This window comes from Muntiacus reevesi, chromosome 2 (assembly GCF_963930625.1).
Source record: "Muntiacus reevesi chromosome 2, mMunRee1.1, whole genome shotgun sequence".
Classification (NCBI taxonomy): domain Eukaryota; kingdom Metazoa; phylum Chordata; class Mammalia; order Artiodactyla; family Cervidae; genus Muntiacus; species Muntiacus reevesi.
Window position 1 is genome coordinate 47,519,980 of NC_089250.1, and position 15,725 is coordinate 47,535,704.

Below are 15,725 nucleotides of genomic sequence, written 5' to 3' on the forward strand. Positions count from 1 at the left end.
TAAGGAGATTACTAAGGGCTGGATGTGACTCAGCAACTGAACTGAACCGATCTGATTGAGACACAATACATACAGCATACAATTCACTCATTTAAAGTGATTTTTGTCATGTGCAGAGTAGTGCATCTATCACTACATTTAAATTTTAAATCTTTTCATTACTCTCCAAAGAAACCACATATCTTTTAGATTTAACACCCTAACCTACACCCCCACCACCCACCAATTCTCTCTTAACCCCAACCTTGGCAATCACTAATCTACTTTTTAACTCTATAGGTATGCCTAGACTGCATTTATTATGAGTAGTCATATGACGTATGATCCTTTGTGAGTGGATTTTTTTTTTTTTTCATTTTAGCACAGTGCTTTAAAACATTACTAAATTTTATTTCTATTCTGCATTTCCTTGAAATAGATGTTGTGGTTTAACATTTTTTTCCATCATCTGAATGTGTAATGTGTCCACCTTAGATTGTAGTACCTGAGTGGTTGAAAACATGTCCAGCAGCTTTAGTTTGTCCTACATGTGTTTGGAAGCAAGAAAGTTTTAAGCATGATGGTAAATGGTCCTGAACCAACATGCCAACATCCCCTGGGTCTGATTCACAAAGACAAGCTCACTAGGCTGTGACATCTCACCAACTTTATTATGTAGGATAAAGGAAGAAAGAGAGTAGAGACAAGCTATTGGACTATGACTTTTACTCCTCTCAACTCACTTTATCAATGTTACTACCTTGATGTTACCAATGTTACTACTACAATGACACTACCTATCAAAATTCTGCTTGATTATTTTTCATGTGTGTCTTGATAAAAAATGTTTGAGGTCTTTTGCACCAGAAACATTTTGCTATGTCCCTTTGGAGTTTATCTGGGAAGTGAAGTATCCAAAGAACCTTATGGATTTGGGCAGTTCCTTTTATAGGAGACATAAAAGCATTAAGAGTATATCTGGACAGTAAATACTAATGTTTTATTAACCCATCTCTAAAAACCTAATTATTTCCTATTATTTTAGCTTTTATGCCCTCAGAATCTTTGTCCATACCCATTGGTAGTACCCTGGTTCTTACTCAAAGCATTGAGTCTCCATTCTCGTCATGTTCAATATTTTGAATCTAATCCATCTTGAAAATTTCTGCCTGAATGATTTTTATAAATTCAGACTGAATTCCTTGCATGAATGAATGAAAGACTATAATGCAAAGAATGGTTTCTTCTTAGAAATTCTAAATTATTATAATGTAAGCTTAAAAAATAAGCTGTAAATCTTAAAATAATTTTAATAGAAAGTATATTTTCTACATTTTGTTACTTTCTGTGTATATATAATAATTTTTAAATTGAAAATTGTAACCCAAGTGTCTGTGAAGAACAGGTGATGATGAAGGAAAGGATGATGATTTACTTTTTTTTTTTTTTATATCATCAGTAATTTGTGACTTTTAAAAAGTCTTGTTAGAAAGTTAGTCAGCGTACACCACCTGAACTCTATTGCAAATGTTCTCTATTCTCTTTCCACATGACCGTGATGGGCCTTTGGTCTAAATGATAACTCTCCATGCCATAGGGAAGAAGACTTGTTTTATATCTATCAGACAGTGTTGGAAAATATGAGCCTTGAACTTACCAGTGAGACTTCTCTGTATATACAGTGTGTGTCTTGTGTGTGTTGCTACTCAGTAACTCTTTCATTTCTTGTCAAGTCACAGACCTCAATCTGCATTCTACTTCCCTCACCTTCATCCCAGAAGTGGTGCTATTCTACACTTACTCCTGAGTTCTCTCTAGAGCAGTAGGGTACCTGCTAAACCTTTTCTTCTCAAATGAAATCTGTGTGTCCAAAGTCAGAAAACCTCACACTTTGTCTTATGAAGAGGGCAAGAAGGGAAGAGCTGAACAGACTCTGCGACAAAATGACTCTACTATAGTCTGGAACGGTGGAAGAAGAGAGTAGCCTGAATCTGGGTTCAGACTCAATTATAACAGCAAATACCTGCCCACCAGGCAGTGAGTAGGGGAGTAATTTGTTCTTTCTGGTGTACAACTTGATTCTCTCCCCACACTGACTGTCAGTGTGTTTACTTTTTGTTCTCAGAAAATGGTTGGGTTTGAATGGATGTGAAAATATGGTCATTATTAATTTGAAGAAATCTTCAGTTTAGGCCAAGCACAGCAAAGGAGATGTGATCCTCCAATTATAAAATCAGATATTTACTGCTTAGCCTGAATTTTCCTATGAAGTGTATGAGACCTTGTGCTTAACAAATCTTCCTTCACCAAAGGGAGGAGTTGAGAAATCTAAGTAGAACTCTGAAAGCTGCTGTTTCTGCTCCCTAGCTGCCATTTTTTTCCATATGAACAATAAGCATTGGTATCCCAAGGGCTTCCAAGGTGGCACTAGTGGTAAAGAATCCACCTGTCAATGCCCGGAAAATTCCCCGGCCAGAGGAGCCTGGTGGGCTAGAATACATGGGGCCACAAAGCATCAGACATGACTGAACGACTGAACACACACACACAGATCTCACATTTGAGGGCTAGTAGTGGAGACTATTCCGTCTATGGGGTCGCACAGAGTTGGACACGACTGATGCGACTTGGCAGCAGCAGCGATTTGATATTTCTGTACATTATAAAATGACCACCACAGTAAGTGTATTTACCATCTATTACTATACAAAGTTACTACAATATTATTAACTATATTCCCTATATTATATCCCCATTTTAATTTATTTTAGAATTGAGAGTTTGTACCTTGTAATCTCTCTCACCTATTTCATTCCTGCCCCACTACCCTTTTGGCAACCACTAGTTTGTTCTCTGTATCTATGCGTCTGTATCTTGTTTGTTATGTTTGTTTGTTTTTTAGATTCCACATATAAGTGAAATTAAATGGTCTTTGTCTTTCTCTGTTTGACTTAATTTCACTTAGCACAATACCCTCTAGGTTCATCCATATGGCTGCAAATGGCAAGATTTCATTCTTTTTGTGGTTGAGTAGTATTCCATTATACATATACACCACACCTTTATCCATACATTTATTGATGGACAGTTAGGTTGCTTCCATATCTTGGCTATTGTAAATAATGTTACAAATAATGTTGTAAATAATGAGCATAAGGGTACATATATTTTTCTGAATTGGTGGCCCTTTTTCCTTTGGGAGAAATATCCAGAAGTGGAATTGTTGGATTATATGGTCACTTTAATTTTTTTTTAGGAACCTCCATATTGTTTTCCATAGTGGCTGTGTCAATTTGCATTGATACTAACAGTACACAAAGATTCTCTTTTCTCCACATTCTTTTGTTATATATTTATTTATTTTTTTGATAATAGCCATTCTGACAGGTATGAGATGGCATCTCATTGGGGTTTTGATTTGCATTTCTCTGATGATTAGTAATGTTGACCATTTTTTCATGTTTCTGTTGACAATCTGTATATCTTCATTGGAAAATGTTTATTCACTTTTGCCTATTTTTTAAAAATTGGGTTGCTTGGTGTTTTTATTTTATGTAAAGTTGTATGTGTCCTTTGTATATTTTGGATATTAACCTCTTATTAGATATATCAATTGCAGATATCTTCTCCCATTCAGTAGGCTGACTTTTAGTTTTGTGGATAGTTTCCTTCATTGTGAAGAAGCTTTCTAGTTTGATATAGTTCCATTTGTTTACTTTTGCTTTTGCTTTCCTTGCCTAGGAGACATATTTAAAAAATATTTCTAAGACCAATGTCAAAGAGCATATTGCTAAGTTTTTTTTCCTAGAAGTATTATGGTTTCACATATTATATTTAAGTCTTTAACTCATTTTGAGTTTATTTATGTATATGGTCTACAAAAGTAGCTCAGTTTGATTCTTTTATATGCAGCTGTTCAGATTTCCCAGCATCACTTATTGAAAAGGCTGTCCTTTCTCCATGGTATATTCTTGCTTATTTTATTATCGATTAATTGCTGGGAACACCAGACCACCTTACCTGTCTCCTGAGAAACCTGTATGTAGAAGAAACAACAGTTAAAACCAGACATGAAACTGTACTGGTTCAAAATTGGGAAAAGAATATGTGTCAAGGCTGTATATTGTCATCTTGTTATTTAACTTCTATGCAGAGTACATCATCTGAAATGCTTGGCTGGATGAATCACAAGTTGGAATCAAGATTGCCAGGAGAACTAGCAACAACTTCAGATATTCAGATGATACTCTAATGGCAGACAGTGAAGAGGAACTAAAGAAACTCTTGATGAGGGTGAAAGAGGAGAGTGAGAAAGTTGGCTTGAGACTCAATATTCAAAAAACTAAGATTATGGCATCCATCCCATCATTTCATGGTAGACAGATGGGGAAAAATTGGAGAGTGTCAGACTTTATTTTCTTGGGTTCCAAAAGTCACTGCAGATGGTGACTGCAGCCATGAAGTTAAAAGACACTTGCTCCTTGGAAGGAAAGCTATGACAATACCATTTAATATGACAGATAGCATATTAAAAATCAGGGACATCAGTTTGCCAACAAAGGTCCATCTAGTCAAAGCTATGGTTTTTCCAGTAGTCATGTATGGTTGTGAGATTTGGACCATAAAGAAGGCTGAGCACCAAAGAATCGATGCTTGAGAAGACTGTTAAGGGTTCCTTGGACTGCAAGGAGATCAAACCAGTTAATCCTAAAGGAAATAAACCCTGAATATTCATTGGAAGGACTTGTGCTGAAGTTGAAGCTCCAATCCTTTGGCCACCTGATGTGAAGAGCCAACTCACTGGAAAAGACCCTGATGCTGGGAAAGATGGAGGGCAGAAGGAGAAAGTGGTGACAGAGGATAAGATGGTTGGATAGCATCACTGACTCAATAGATATGAGTTGGACAAACTCTGGGAGATAGTGAAGGACAGGGAAGCCTGGAGTACTGCAGTCTATGGGTTAACAAAGAGTTGGACACAACTTATTGACTAAATAGCAACAACAGTTATCCATACAACTGTGGGTTTGTTTCTGGGCTCTCTATGTGGCTTCATTGATCTATGTGTCCATTTTGGTGATAGTACCATATTGTTTTGATGACTATAGCTTTGTAGTATAGTTTGAAATTTAGGAGTGTGATACTTCTAGATTTGTTCTTCTTCCTAAGATTATTTTGGCTATTCTGGGTCTTTTGTGCTTCCATACAAATTTTGGAATTATTTGTTCTAGTTCCGTAAAAAGTACCACTGGTATTTTGATAAAGAGTGCTTTAAATCTGTAGATTTCTTTGCAGAGTATGGTCATTTTAGAAAACTCTGGGAGATAGTGAAGGACAGGGAAGCCTGGTGTGCTTGCAAAGAGTCAGACACAACTGAGCAACTGAATAACAACAATTCTTCTAATTCGTGGACAGGGTATATCTTTTTATCACTTTGTTTTGTCTTCAATTTCTGGTACTTTTCCTAATATAGGTCTTTAGCTCCTTGGTTAGATTCATTTCTAGGTATTTTATTCATTTTTGATACAATTGTAAATGGGATTGTTTTTTAGCTTCTATTTCTTATGACTCATTTTTCATCCATTGAAATGCAACAGATTTATGTATAGTAATTTTGTATCTTGCAACTTTACTGATTCCCTTTATTTGTTCTAATAGTGTTTTGGTAGTATCTTTAGGATATTCTATATATAGTATCATGCCATCAGTGAACAGTGACAACTTTATTTCTTCCTTTTCAATGTGGGTTCGTTTGATTTCTTTTCCTCATTTGATTGCTGTGGTGAGGACTCCCAATATTATGTTAAATAGAAGTGGTGAGAGAGGGCATTCTTGTCTTATCTGATCTTAGAGGAATATTGGTTGTAGGTTTGTCATATGTGGCCTTTATTATGTTGAGACATTTTCCCTCTGTACCCACTTTGTTGTGAATGTGTGTATCATAAATGGATGTTGAATTTTGCCAAAAGCTTATTCTGCATCCATTGAAATGATCATTTTTGTTCTTCAATTTGTTAACAATGTTCTTCAATACTGCATCATATTGTTTGATTTGTGGATATTGAACTATTCTTGCAAATTGGGGTAATCCCACTTGATCATGGTGAATGATCAGTTTAATGTATTGTTGATTTCAGTTTGCTAATATTTTTTGAGCATTTCTATGTCTGTATTTATTAGAGATAATAGTCAATAATTTTTTGTGGTTCTCTGTGGCATCTTTGGCTTTTATACTAGGTTGATGGTGGCCTCATAGAATGAGTGTGGAAGCATTCCTCCTCTTCATATTTTGGAATAGTTTGAAAAAAATAAGTGTTAATCCATATATATGTGTATATATATATATATATATATATATATACATATATATATATATATATATATATGCTTGGTAGAATTTACCTCTGAGGCCACCTAGTACTGTTTTGTTGTTGCTGTTGTTGGGAGGTTTTTTTTTTTTTTTTTTTTTTTTTTAATTGATTCAATTTCATTACTGGTAAGTTGGTCTGTTCATATTTTCTATCTCTTCCTGATTCAGCTTTGGGAGATTGTACATTTCTAGCAAATTATCCATTTCTTCTGAGTTGTCCATTTCATTGGTGTATAACTGTTCATATAATCACTTATGATCCTTTGTATTTCTGTGATATCAACTTAACTTCTCTCCCATTTCCAATTTTAATTACTTGGGCACTCTCTCTTTTTTTTTCTTGATGAGTCTGGATAAATGTTTATCAATTTTGTTTTTCCTTTAAAGTATCAGTTCTTAGTTTCACGGATTTTTTTCTATTTTTTAAAAATTTCTATTTAATTTATCTCTGTTCTGATCTTTATGCTTTCTTTCCTTTTACTAACTTTGACTTTTGTCTGTTTTTCTTTTACTAGTACATTTAGGTGTAAGGTTAGATTGGTTATTTGAGATTTTTCTTCTTGTTTCCTGAGGTAGATTTGTATTTGTAACTTCCTTCCTAGAACTGCTGCCAGAGATCCCAAGGTGGTGGTTATAAGGCTGGGGTATGTGGAAATACAAGCCCATGCCAGCTCACTGGTTGGCTGGTAAGCCCTCAGTTAGGTTAGGTTCTAACAGGTTAGAAGGAGGACTCCGAAGTGACACTGATCAGCCCCAAGGTCCCTGTGGCACAATGAGCTTTTTAAAAAGGCTGCTGTTAGAATTTGGGTCCCCAGGGGGAGTCCCATTTGCTTCCACCTTTCCAGGAAGCCCTCCAAGACCAACGAGTGTATCTGACAGGCTGCTTTCCAATTATTGCCTTTGCTTTGGGTCTGAGTGTGTGAGAGTTTGCACATGCTTTTAAGAGCACAGTCTCTTGTTTGCTACAGCATTCCACCTCTCTCATACATGTTCTTTATGTCTGCAGCTGTGGAAAATCTTTTCGGCTAGCTTTAAGGCTGTTTTAAAGATATTCTGTAAATGATGGGAGGAAGTGGGCTCAGTTTTCCTACTTCGTCATATAAATACATCTGAGATCCACAGAGCTGCCATCATTAGACAATAAAAATATTACTTTGATTTTAGGAGGACAGTTGGAGAGGAAAGGAGAGAAATGGACAAAGACAGAGAGACAGAGACAGAGAGAAGAGTTAATGTAATATATATATATATTTAAACTAAAAGTGTTTATTATAAAAAGTTATTGGAAATAAAAGCAAAACTAAACAAATGGGACCTAATGAAAATTAAAAGCTTTTGCACAACAAAGGAAACTATAAGTAAGGTGAAAAGACAGCCCTCAGATTGGGAGAAAATAATAGCAAATGAGGAAACAGACAAAGGATTAATCTCAAAAATATACAAGCAACTCCTGAAGCTCAATTCCAGAAAAATAAATGACCCAATCAAAAAATGGGCCAAAGAACTAAACAGACATTTCTCCAAAGAAGACATACAGATGGCTAACAAACACATGAAAAGATGCTCCACATCACTCATTATCAGAGAAATGCAAATCAAAACCACAATGAGGTACCATTACACGCCAGTCAGGATGGCTGCTATCCAAAAGTCTACAAGCAATCAATGCTGGAGAGGGTGTGGAGAAAAGGGAACCCTCTTACACTGTTGGTGGGAATGCAAACTAGTACAGCCACTATGGAAAACAGTGTGGAGATTTCTTAAAAAACTGGAAATAGAACTACCATATGACCCAGCAATACCACTTCTGGGCATACACACTGAGGAATCCAGATCTGAAAGAGACACGTGCACCCCAATGTTCATCGCAGCACTGTTTATAATAGCCAGGACATGGAAGCAACCTAGATGCCCATCAGCAGATGAATGGATAAGGAAGCTGTGGTACATATACACCATGGAATATTACTCAGCCGTTAAAAAGAATTCATTTGAATCAGTTCTAATGAGATGGATGAAACTGGAGCCCATTATACAGAGTGAGGTGAGCCAGAAAGATAAAGAACATTACAGTATACTAACACATATATACGGAATTTAGAAAGATGGTAATGATGGCCCTATATGCAGGGCAGAAGAAGAGATGCAGAAGAACAGAACAGACTTTTGAACTCTGTGGGAGAAGGGGAGGGTGGGATGTTTCGAAAGAACAGCATGTGTATTATCTGTGGTGAAACAGACCACCAGCCCAGGTGGGAGGCATGAGTCAAGTGCTCGGGCCTGTTGGGCTGGGAAGATCCAGAGGAATCGGGTGGAGAGGGAGGTGGGATGGGAGACCGGAATGGGGAATTCGTGTAACTCTATGGCTGATTCATATCAATGTATGACAAAACCCACTGAAAAAAAAAAAACAATTAAAAAAAAAAAAAGAAGAAGTTAAGGTGAAATTTGGATGTTACTGAAAGTTACTGAATTTCAGAAAAATATTTTAATAATAGATAGTCATGCCTAAAATAAATGAAGAAATAAATATGAAAGTAATCAAGGGTTGAAGTTTTAAACAATTTTAATCTAATTTTTCAATTAGAAATTCTGCCCATACCTACTGAAAAAATGTTTTTGAAAAATACCATATTTGTACTTTCTCTAATTTCACTCCCCTTCCCCCCTCTAGATTCTAGTGAATTATATAATTTTTAAGGTCAGGCTTTAGATCATGAATTTTCTACTCTCTAATATTTCACCCCATATTTTTTATTACCATTGTTATGCCTCAACTTCCTAGACTGTAAATTTGTTTTAGAATGATGCAAACGTCATATGGGAATTCATGACAGTAAAATGAGTTACCCTAAGTAAGTCACTTACAACAGTGCCTGGGACTATTAGCAACTTTCTCTGCTACAGATGTTCAATATCAGATGTGAGATGTGGCCAAGTATTTCAATGGAACACTTGTCAGAGCAATCAGATTATTAAATGTTACACTTCTTGGCCCTAAATCTTTCTCCAGGTTAACACTCAATCTCTTTCTTTATGAAGTATGCTTGAACTCACTTGGATCCTTTAAAAATTTGCTAAGAGTCCAGCCCATTGTGGATGACCAGCATTTCTTTAATGTTTTGAGGCAATGTTGATGACTCCCTACTCTGTTGGACAGGTATCTATAGTACTGCATCTATTACACATTTTATAATTTTTGATCCTATCAAAAATCATGTCTGGGTATCTCTTTTTTATAAAGATGAGAAGTTTTGGTTCATATTTTCATTCCTTCATTTATTCAACAAACTCTTATGAAACATATACTATGTTTAGAGATGGCAAGAATATACAGAAGAACTGTTACAAAAAAGGTATTAATAACCTGGATAACCTTGATGGTATGTTCACTCACCTAGAGCCAGATATCCTGGAGTGTGAAGTCAAGTGGGCCTTAGGAAGCATTATGAACAAAGATAGTGGAGGTGATAGAATTCCATTGAGCTATTTCAAATCCTAAAAGGTTATACTGTTAAAGTGCTGCACTCAATATGCCAGCAAATTTGGAAAACTCAGCAGCGGCCACAGGACGGAAAAAGGTCAATTTTAATTCCAATTCTAAAGAAAGGCAATGCCAAAGAATGTTCTAGCTACCATATAATTGTACACATTTCACATGCTAGCAAGATTATGCTCATAATCCTTCAAGCTAGTCTTCAGCAGTGTGTGAACTGAGAACTTTCAGACTTACAAACTGGAATTAGAAAAGGCAGAGGAACCAGAGATCAAATTGCCAACATCCACTGGATCATAGAAAAAGCAAGGGAATTCCAGAAAAGACATCTACTTCTGCTTCTTTGACTATGCTAAAGCCTTTGTGTGGATCACAACAAACTGTGGAAAACTCTGAAAGAATGTGGGAATACCAGACCATCTTACCTCTCTCCTGAGAAGCCTATTTGCCAGACTAGAAGCAACAGTTAAAACTGGGAAAGGAATACATCAAGACTGTATATTGTCACCCTGTTTACTTAACTTCTATGCAGAGTAAATCATGTGTAATGCTGGGCTGGATGAACTACATGCTGGAATCAAGATTGCCAGGAGAAATAATAGCAACCTCAGATATGCAGATGGCACACTTTAATGGCAGAAAGTGAAGAGGAACTAAAGAGCCTCTTAATGAAGATGAAAAAGAAGAGTTAAAAGTTTGGCTTAGAAGTCAACATTCAGAAAACAGAGATCATAGCATCCAGTCTCATGACTTAATGGCAAATAGATGGGAAAAAAGTGGAAACAGACTTTATTTTATTGCGTTCCAATATCACTGCAGATGGTAACTGCAGTCATGAAATTAAAAGATGCTTGCTCCTTAGAAGAAAAGCTATGACAAACCTAAACAGCATATTAAAAAGCAAAGACCATCTTACCAACAAAAGTCCATATAGTCAAAGCTATGGTTTTCTAGTAGTTATATATGGATGCGAGAAAGAAGGACCAGAAAGAAGGCACAGCACTTAGGAGTTGGTACTTTTGAATTATGGTTTTGGAAGAAGACTCTCAAGAGACCCTTGGACTACAACGGATCTTTAAGATCTTTAAGATGGCACCACTAACTCAATGGACATGAGCTTGGACAAACTCTGAGAGATAGTGGAGGACAGAGAAGCCTGGCATACTGCAGTTCATGAGGTCTCAAAGAGTCGGAGACAACTTAGCAACTGAACAACAATGTTTAGAAAACAAGCAAAAATATGAACAAAAACTTTAAAACACTGTAGGAATTCTAATGAAGATTAAAATTTTGTCCCTTCCTTCAAGGATATTAAAAAGAATGGAGAAGATAGCATTGTAAGCAAAGCCATATGTAGTGACAAGGAATCATCAGCCAGGTCTGAAAGAGCGTCCAGATAATAGGTGATACTTGATTGTTATATGGTTAAATTTAGTGAAGTCTCTAGAGATACAGGATGTATCAAGTAAGCAGGACAGAGATTAGTTGACAAGGAGAAGGTCATCATATAAGTATCTGTTTACATCAAGGAGATGTACTGGTGCTTCTTTAAGAGAGCTTTCCACAATTTGGTTTCAGGTTTCTATATCATGAGAAAAAAAGGAAAATCAATCATGGGCCCCATGCCAGGGGCCCAAAATGGTAGCTTGATTGAGGAACAAAACAGAAGATCAATTGTTAAACGTGAAGCAGAAATTTTTACCTGGAATTTAATTCCAGGAATTTATGGAGCAGCTTAAATTCCCAGGAAAGCCTCCAAAGGTGCAGCAGGACTAGCCTGTACCTTGGGACTCAGTCATTCTCAGCTAGGAGTACTGGAGGGCAGATCTTTGCAGGGTCATTATAATAAGTCTTCTCTTTAGCTGTTTCTAGTTCCCTATTAGCTCCTATATTCACTATCTGGCAGGTAGGTTGTACTTTTGGACTAAGTTTTGCTTTTCAATTTTATCTGAATTCTCTTTGCTCAGGTTTCCAAATTGTTTTGGGTGACATCTGCCTGTCACCAGTAAAACCAAAAGGATAGCAGGGTAGATTGCTTTGCACAGGGCAGACAGGTAATTACAGCTTTAATTTTGTTTTGTTTTTGCAAAGATCCAGGTGTCCAACCTCTTTATCTCACAAAGAACCTTAATAAATGTGGGAGTGTTGGCAGACAAGATGGCCCAGTGGGCAGCCTGCCCATCAGATGTGTTAGCCTTCTGCTATTGAAATAGTACTTCCCATGGAAGCATCACACATCAGGAATTCTCTCCTGGTCCAAGCACCCCAGCAGCTTCCAAGGTGGGAGCACAATTAGAGACATGGAGACTTTGAAGCAGCCAAGAGATACATTTCACCTTGGAAATTCATATTTCAACAGAGAGTACTCGTGCCATGTGAACATTAATCATTCCCCTGTAAAGCCTTCTTATTGTGAAAGCAAATTCTCTGGAGCTGGAATCTGTTGGCTAGTTGGCAGGTCTGTCTCTGATTTTGAAGAAATGACCACTTTAGAAGCTATTCTCATATAGAATATAAATGGGATTTTCTAGAATTCCTTTTCAAAACCTACATACTTTCATGCACATATGCACAAAGTTGATTCACATGTGGGAAAACTAGGACTTAAAAGTGCAATAGGCTAAGTGTTGGGTCCGGGCTGAACAGCAGCCTCCATAGACTGTCTAGGGAGGGTCTACCAGCATCTAGGGGGTTCAAGAAAATTGATGATGTGAAAACCAAGGCGTCTGGCAAGAGGTGAAGTCTGAAGTCTCAGACAATAGACAGAACCTGGAATAAGGAAATGTGGTAGGTCTACTTTCCATAGGATGGGATGGAGATCTATGTATCCAAGAAACCCTGGGAGTTGGTAAAATACAAGAAGCACAGATCAGTTCAGGAACTCAGATATGGATGCTTGAGAAAATTCTACTTATTACAATTGTGAAATAAAATGAGAAAGATTAGATCAGAAAGGAAAAAAGCCCAGTGACCAGAACTGATTGCAATTAGGAACCCAAAATCTCAATATAAGTGTTCTTACATTCTTTGAGTCTGAGGGCAATGTCATTTCAGATGGTCTTCTGAGTAATCAAGCATATGGCAGGTACTATTTTTTTTAACAGGCAAGAAGGAACTGCTGAAAAAGATCTCTTGAACTTGGAGGTTGCAGATAGGTCCAGTCATGGATTCTTGCCAAACAACTTTGATTCTTGCATTCTGGTAAGTGTGTCTATTTCCAGGGCATTGGAAACAAACTGGCTCAGACCTACTATTCTGAGAAGTTGCAAGACCATCAGGTAGCCTCAGGGAGACTTACCTTAGTGAAAAACTATCTTGGATTAAGAAGATTTGCCTCTTCTTTTGGCCTCCTAGAATAAACCAGCAAAAGTTCATTTAATAGAGTGAAATGGCTGACTAAGTCTTGGGTCCACACTGAACAGCAGCCTCAAGAGACTGTGAAAGTGAAAGTCACTCAGTTGTGTCCAACTCTTTGTGACCCCATGGACTATACAGTCCATGAAATTCTTCAGGTCAGAATACTGGAGTGGGTAGCCACTCCCGTCTCCAGGGGATCTTCCCAACCCAGGGATTGGATACAGGTCCTCCTGCATTGCAGGCAGATTCTTTACCAGCTGAGCCACAAGATAAGTCCCTCAAGAGACTAATTCCCAAATTTAAGTATCCAGGCCTTGGCTAGAATGGATAACTGTATCTAGCCCTGAATAAGTCAGAGGACTGGCTGAAACCAGACACAACTGGTGAAGGAGAAATTTCTAGTCCCAGTGAGAACAAAAGACGAGGAATCTAACGGTGAAGTTGGCCAACTGTGACAACAAGAGTTCTGAAGAGATAGTATTGACTGGATTGGAGGATATAGTCAGGCTTCAGAGGGGATTGACATCAGGTTTCAACCCTCAGGGGAAACTAGGGAAACCTGGAGAAACTGGGAACAAAACAAGGTTAGGTTTCTATTTTCTATGGAAGATCTATGAAGGCTTCCTGATTCTAGCAATATCCACCTGCTGTGTGTCTAGCACACAGTATTGTTTTTGTTGAGTGTCTGTTATATTATCCCATATGTTTGCCAAACATTTATCTGCTCAGCCAGGGAGCTTATAACCTTCTTTGATAAAAAGGACAGGGAACAAACATGATTTTGCATATTTTTGAAACTACATTGAAGCTGGGATTTTGTTGTATTCTTCTGGGAAGTACCAGTGTTCTCAGGCATTCCACTCCTTTTCATTCATTTTGATAATTCCACTCTACTTCATGTCATTTCATATTAATTTATACAGTTTCTATCCAGGGTTATAGCTGTGCTAACAGAGGGGTCCAAAGATGAATAGACAAACTATTGACTCAGAAAAAGTTTCATAAAATATGTTTCACTCATCTTGTGAACAGACTCTCAAAAATAAAGTTTCATTTTATTCTCTCCATGGAGAGTCATGTTGTAATCTGAAAATGTATCAGAAGTTTGAAAGAAATAAATTGGTTCAATATTGTTTAACCTGAGTTCCCCCAAGATATTTGGCCACAAAAAGTTTTTTGTTCTTTACCTACTTATTAATAGCTCATTGAATTATTTTAGGTGGACCATACGATTGTCACACATTGTGATCTAGGGCTGATTCCTTACATTTAAGTATCCAGGTAGGTCAGAAAGAGAAACTTGGGGCCTCTGGAGCTTTATGAATATTAAAATGCTGGAGTAGAGTTTGAACATGTGAGCTTTGGCTTCAGGACTTACTGAAGCAATGTCCTTTAAGGTCTGAGTAGAAAAGCCTTGAAGGGAGAAGATGATTTTTTTTTTTTTTTCCTATTTCTCAGCTTTAAATTTCAAGAGTTACCAATTGGCTAGTGTGATTTTCCTCCTCTTTTTTTTTTTTTTTTCAAATAAGAGAATACACGTCAGGAGATATTCACATACTCATAGATTTACATATCCATATACAGGAACCTGATTCATGTGTTCTGGCAAAAAATTTTGTCACTGAATGTTTGAAAACCCTGGAATAGAGCTTTGGTCTCTATCTTGCTGTTTGGATTAGGAACATAGAGGTTAGTGGCTCTACAAAGATATTGCTAATATCCCTGGTAGAAATCTGGTTATTTTGGTGCCCACTGCATTTTCAAAGTCGACACTTAGAGGCTTCTTCTGAACATTACTGGGCTTAATATTCCAAATAAATATGCAGAAAGATGATAGAGTAAGTCAAAGCAGCAGCTGGTCTGAAGATGGCTTGATGGGAGGTTAGTAGATCAAACCAATGGCAGAGGAAGGCATGGATCAGAATGACAGCAGAGCAACGAAGCTCAGCAGGGGCTTGTGGAATGCCCGCCCTGCCCAGAAAGACCTGGGTCAGGAGCTGAGGAGCACATTGTGAGGACTGAGTTTCAAGCTTGGAGTTCCAGTTCTGGGAAGAAGCTGGACAGAAAGCTGAGGCTGGACTCCTGACCTCAGCACCAATAGAAGTAAAACAGTGACAGGTGCTTGTAGAATAAGTAAAATCCAAGTAGGAGACTAAAAATATTAACAGTTATTGTAGGACTAGTAGTTTCCTGTTTTTGTTTAGTCACTAAGTCCTTTCTGACTTTTTTGCAAACCCATGGACTGTAGCCCACCAGGCTTTTCTCTCCATGGAATTTCCCAGGCAAGAATACTAGAGTAGGTAGCCATTTCCATCTGTAGGGGATCTTCCTGACCCAGGGATCAAACTTTCATCTTCTGGTTGGCAGGCAAATTCTTTACCACTGAGCCATATAGGAAGCCCGTACTCAAAAAGGGGCTCAACTTTAAGATGGTTTCTGTGACACAGCTGAGAAATTTGCAGAATCATCAGTTTACATTAAACTAAATACTATAGTTCAACTTTTTAATTAATTAATATTAAA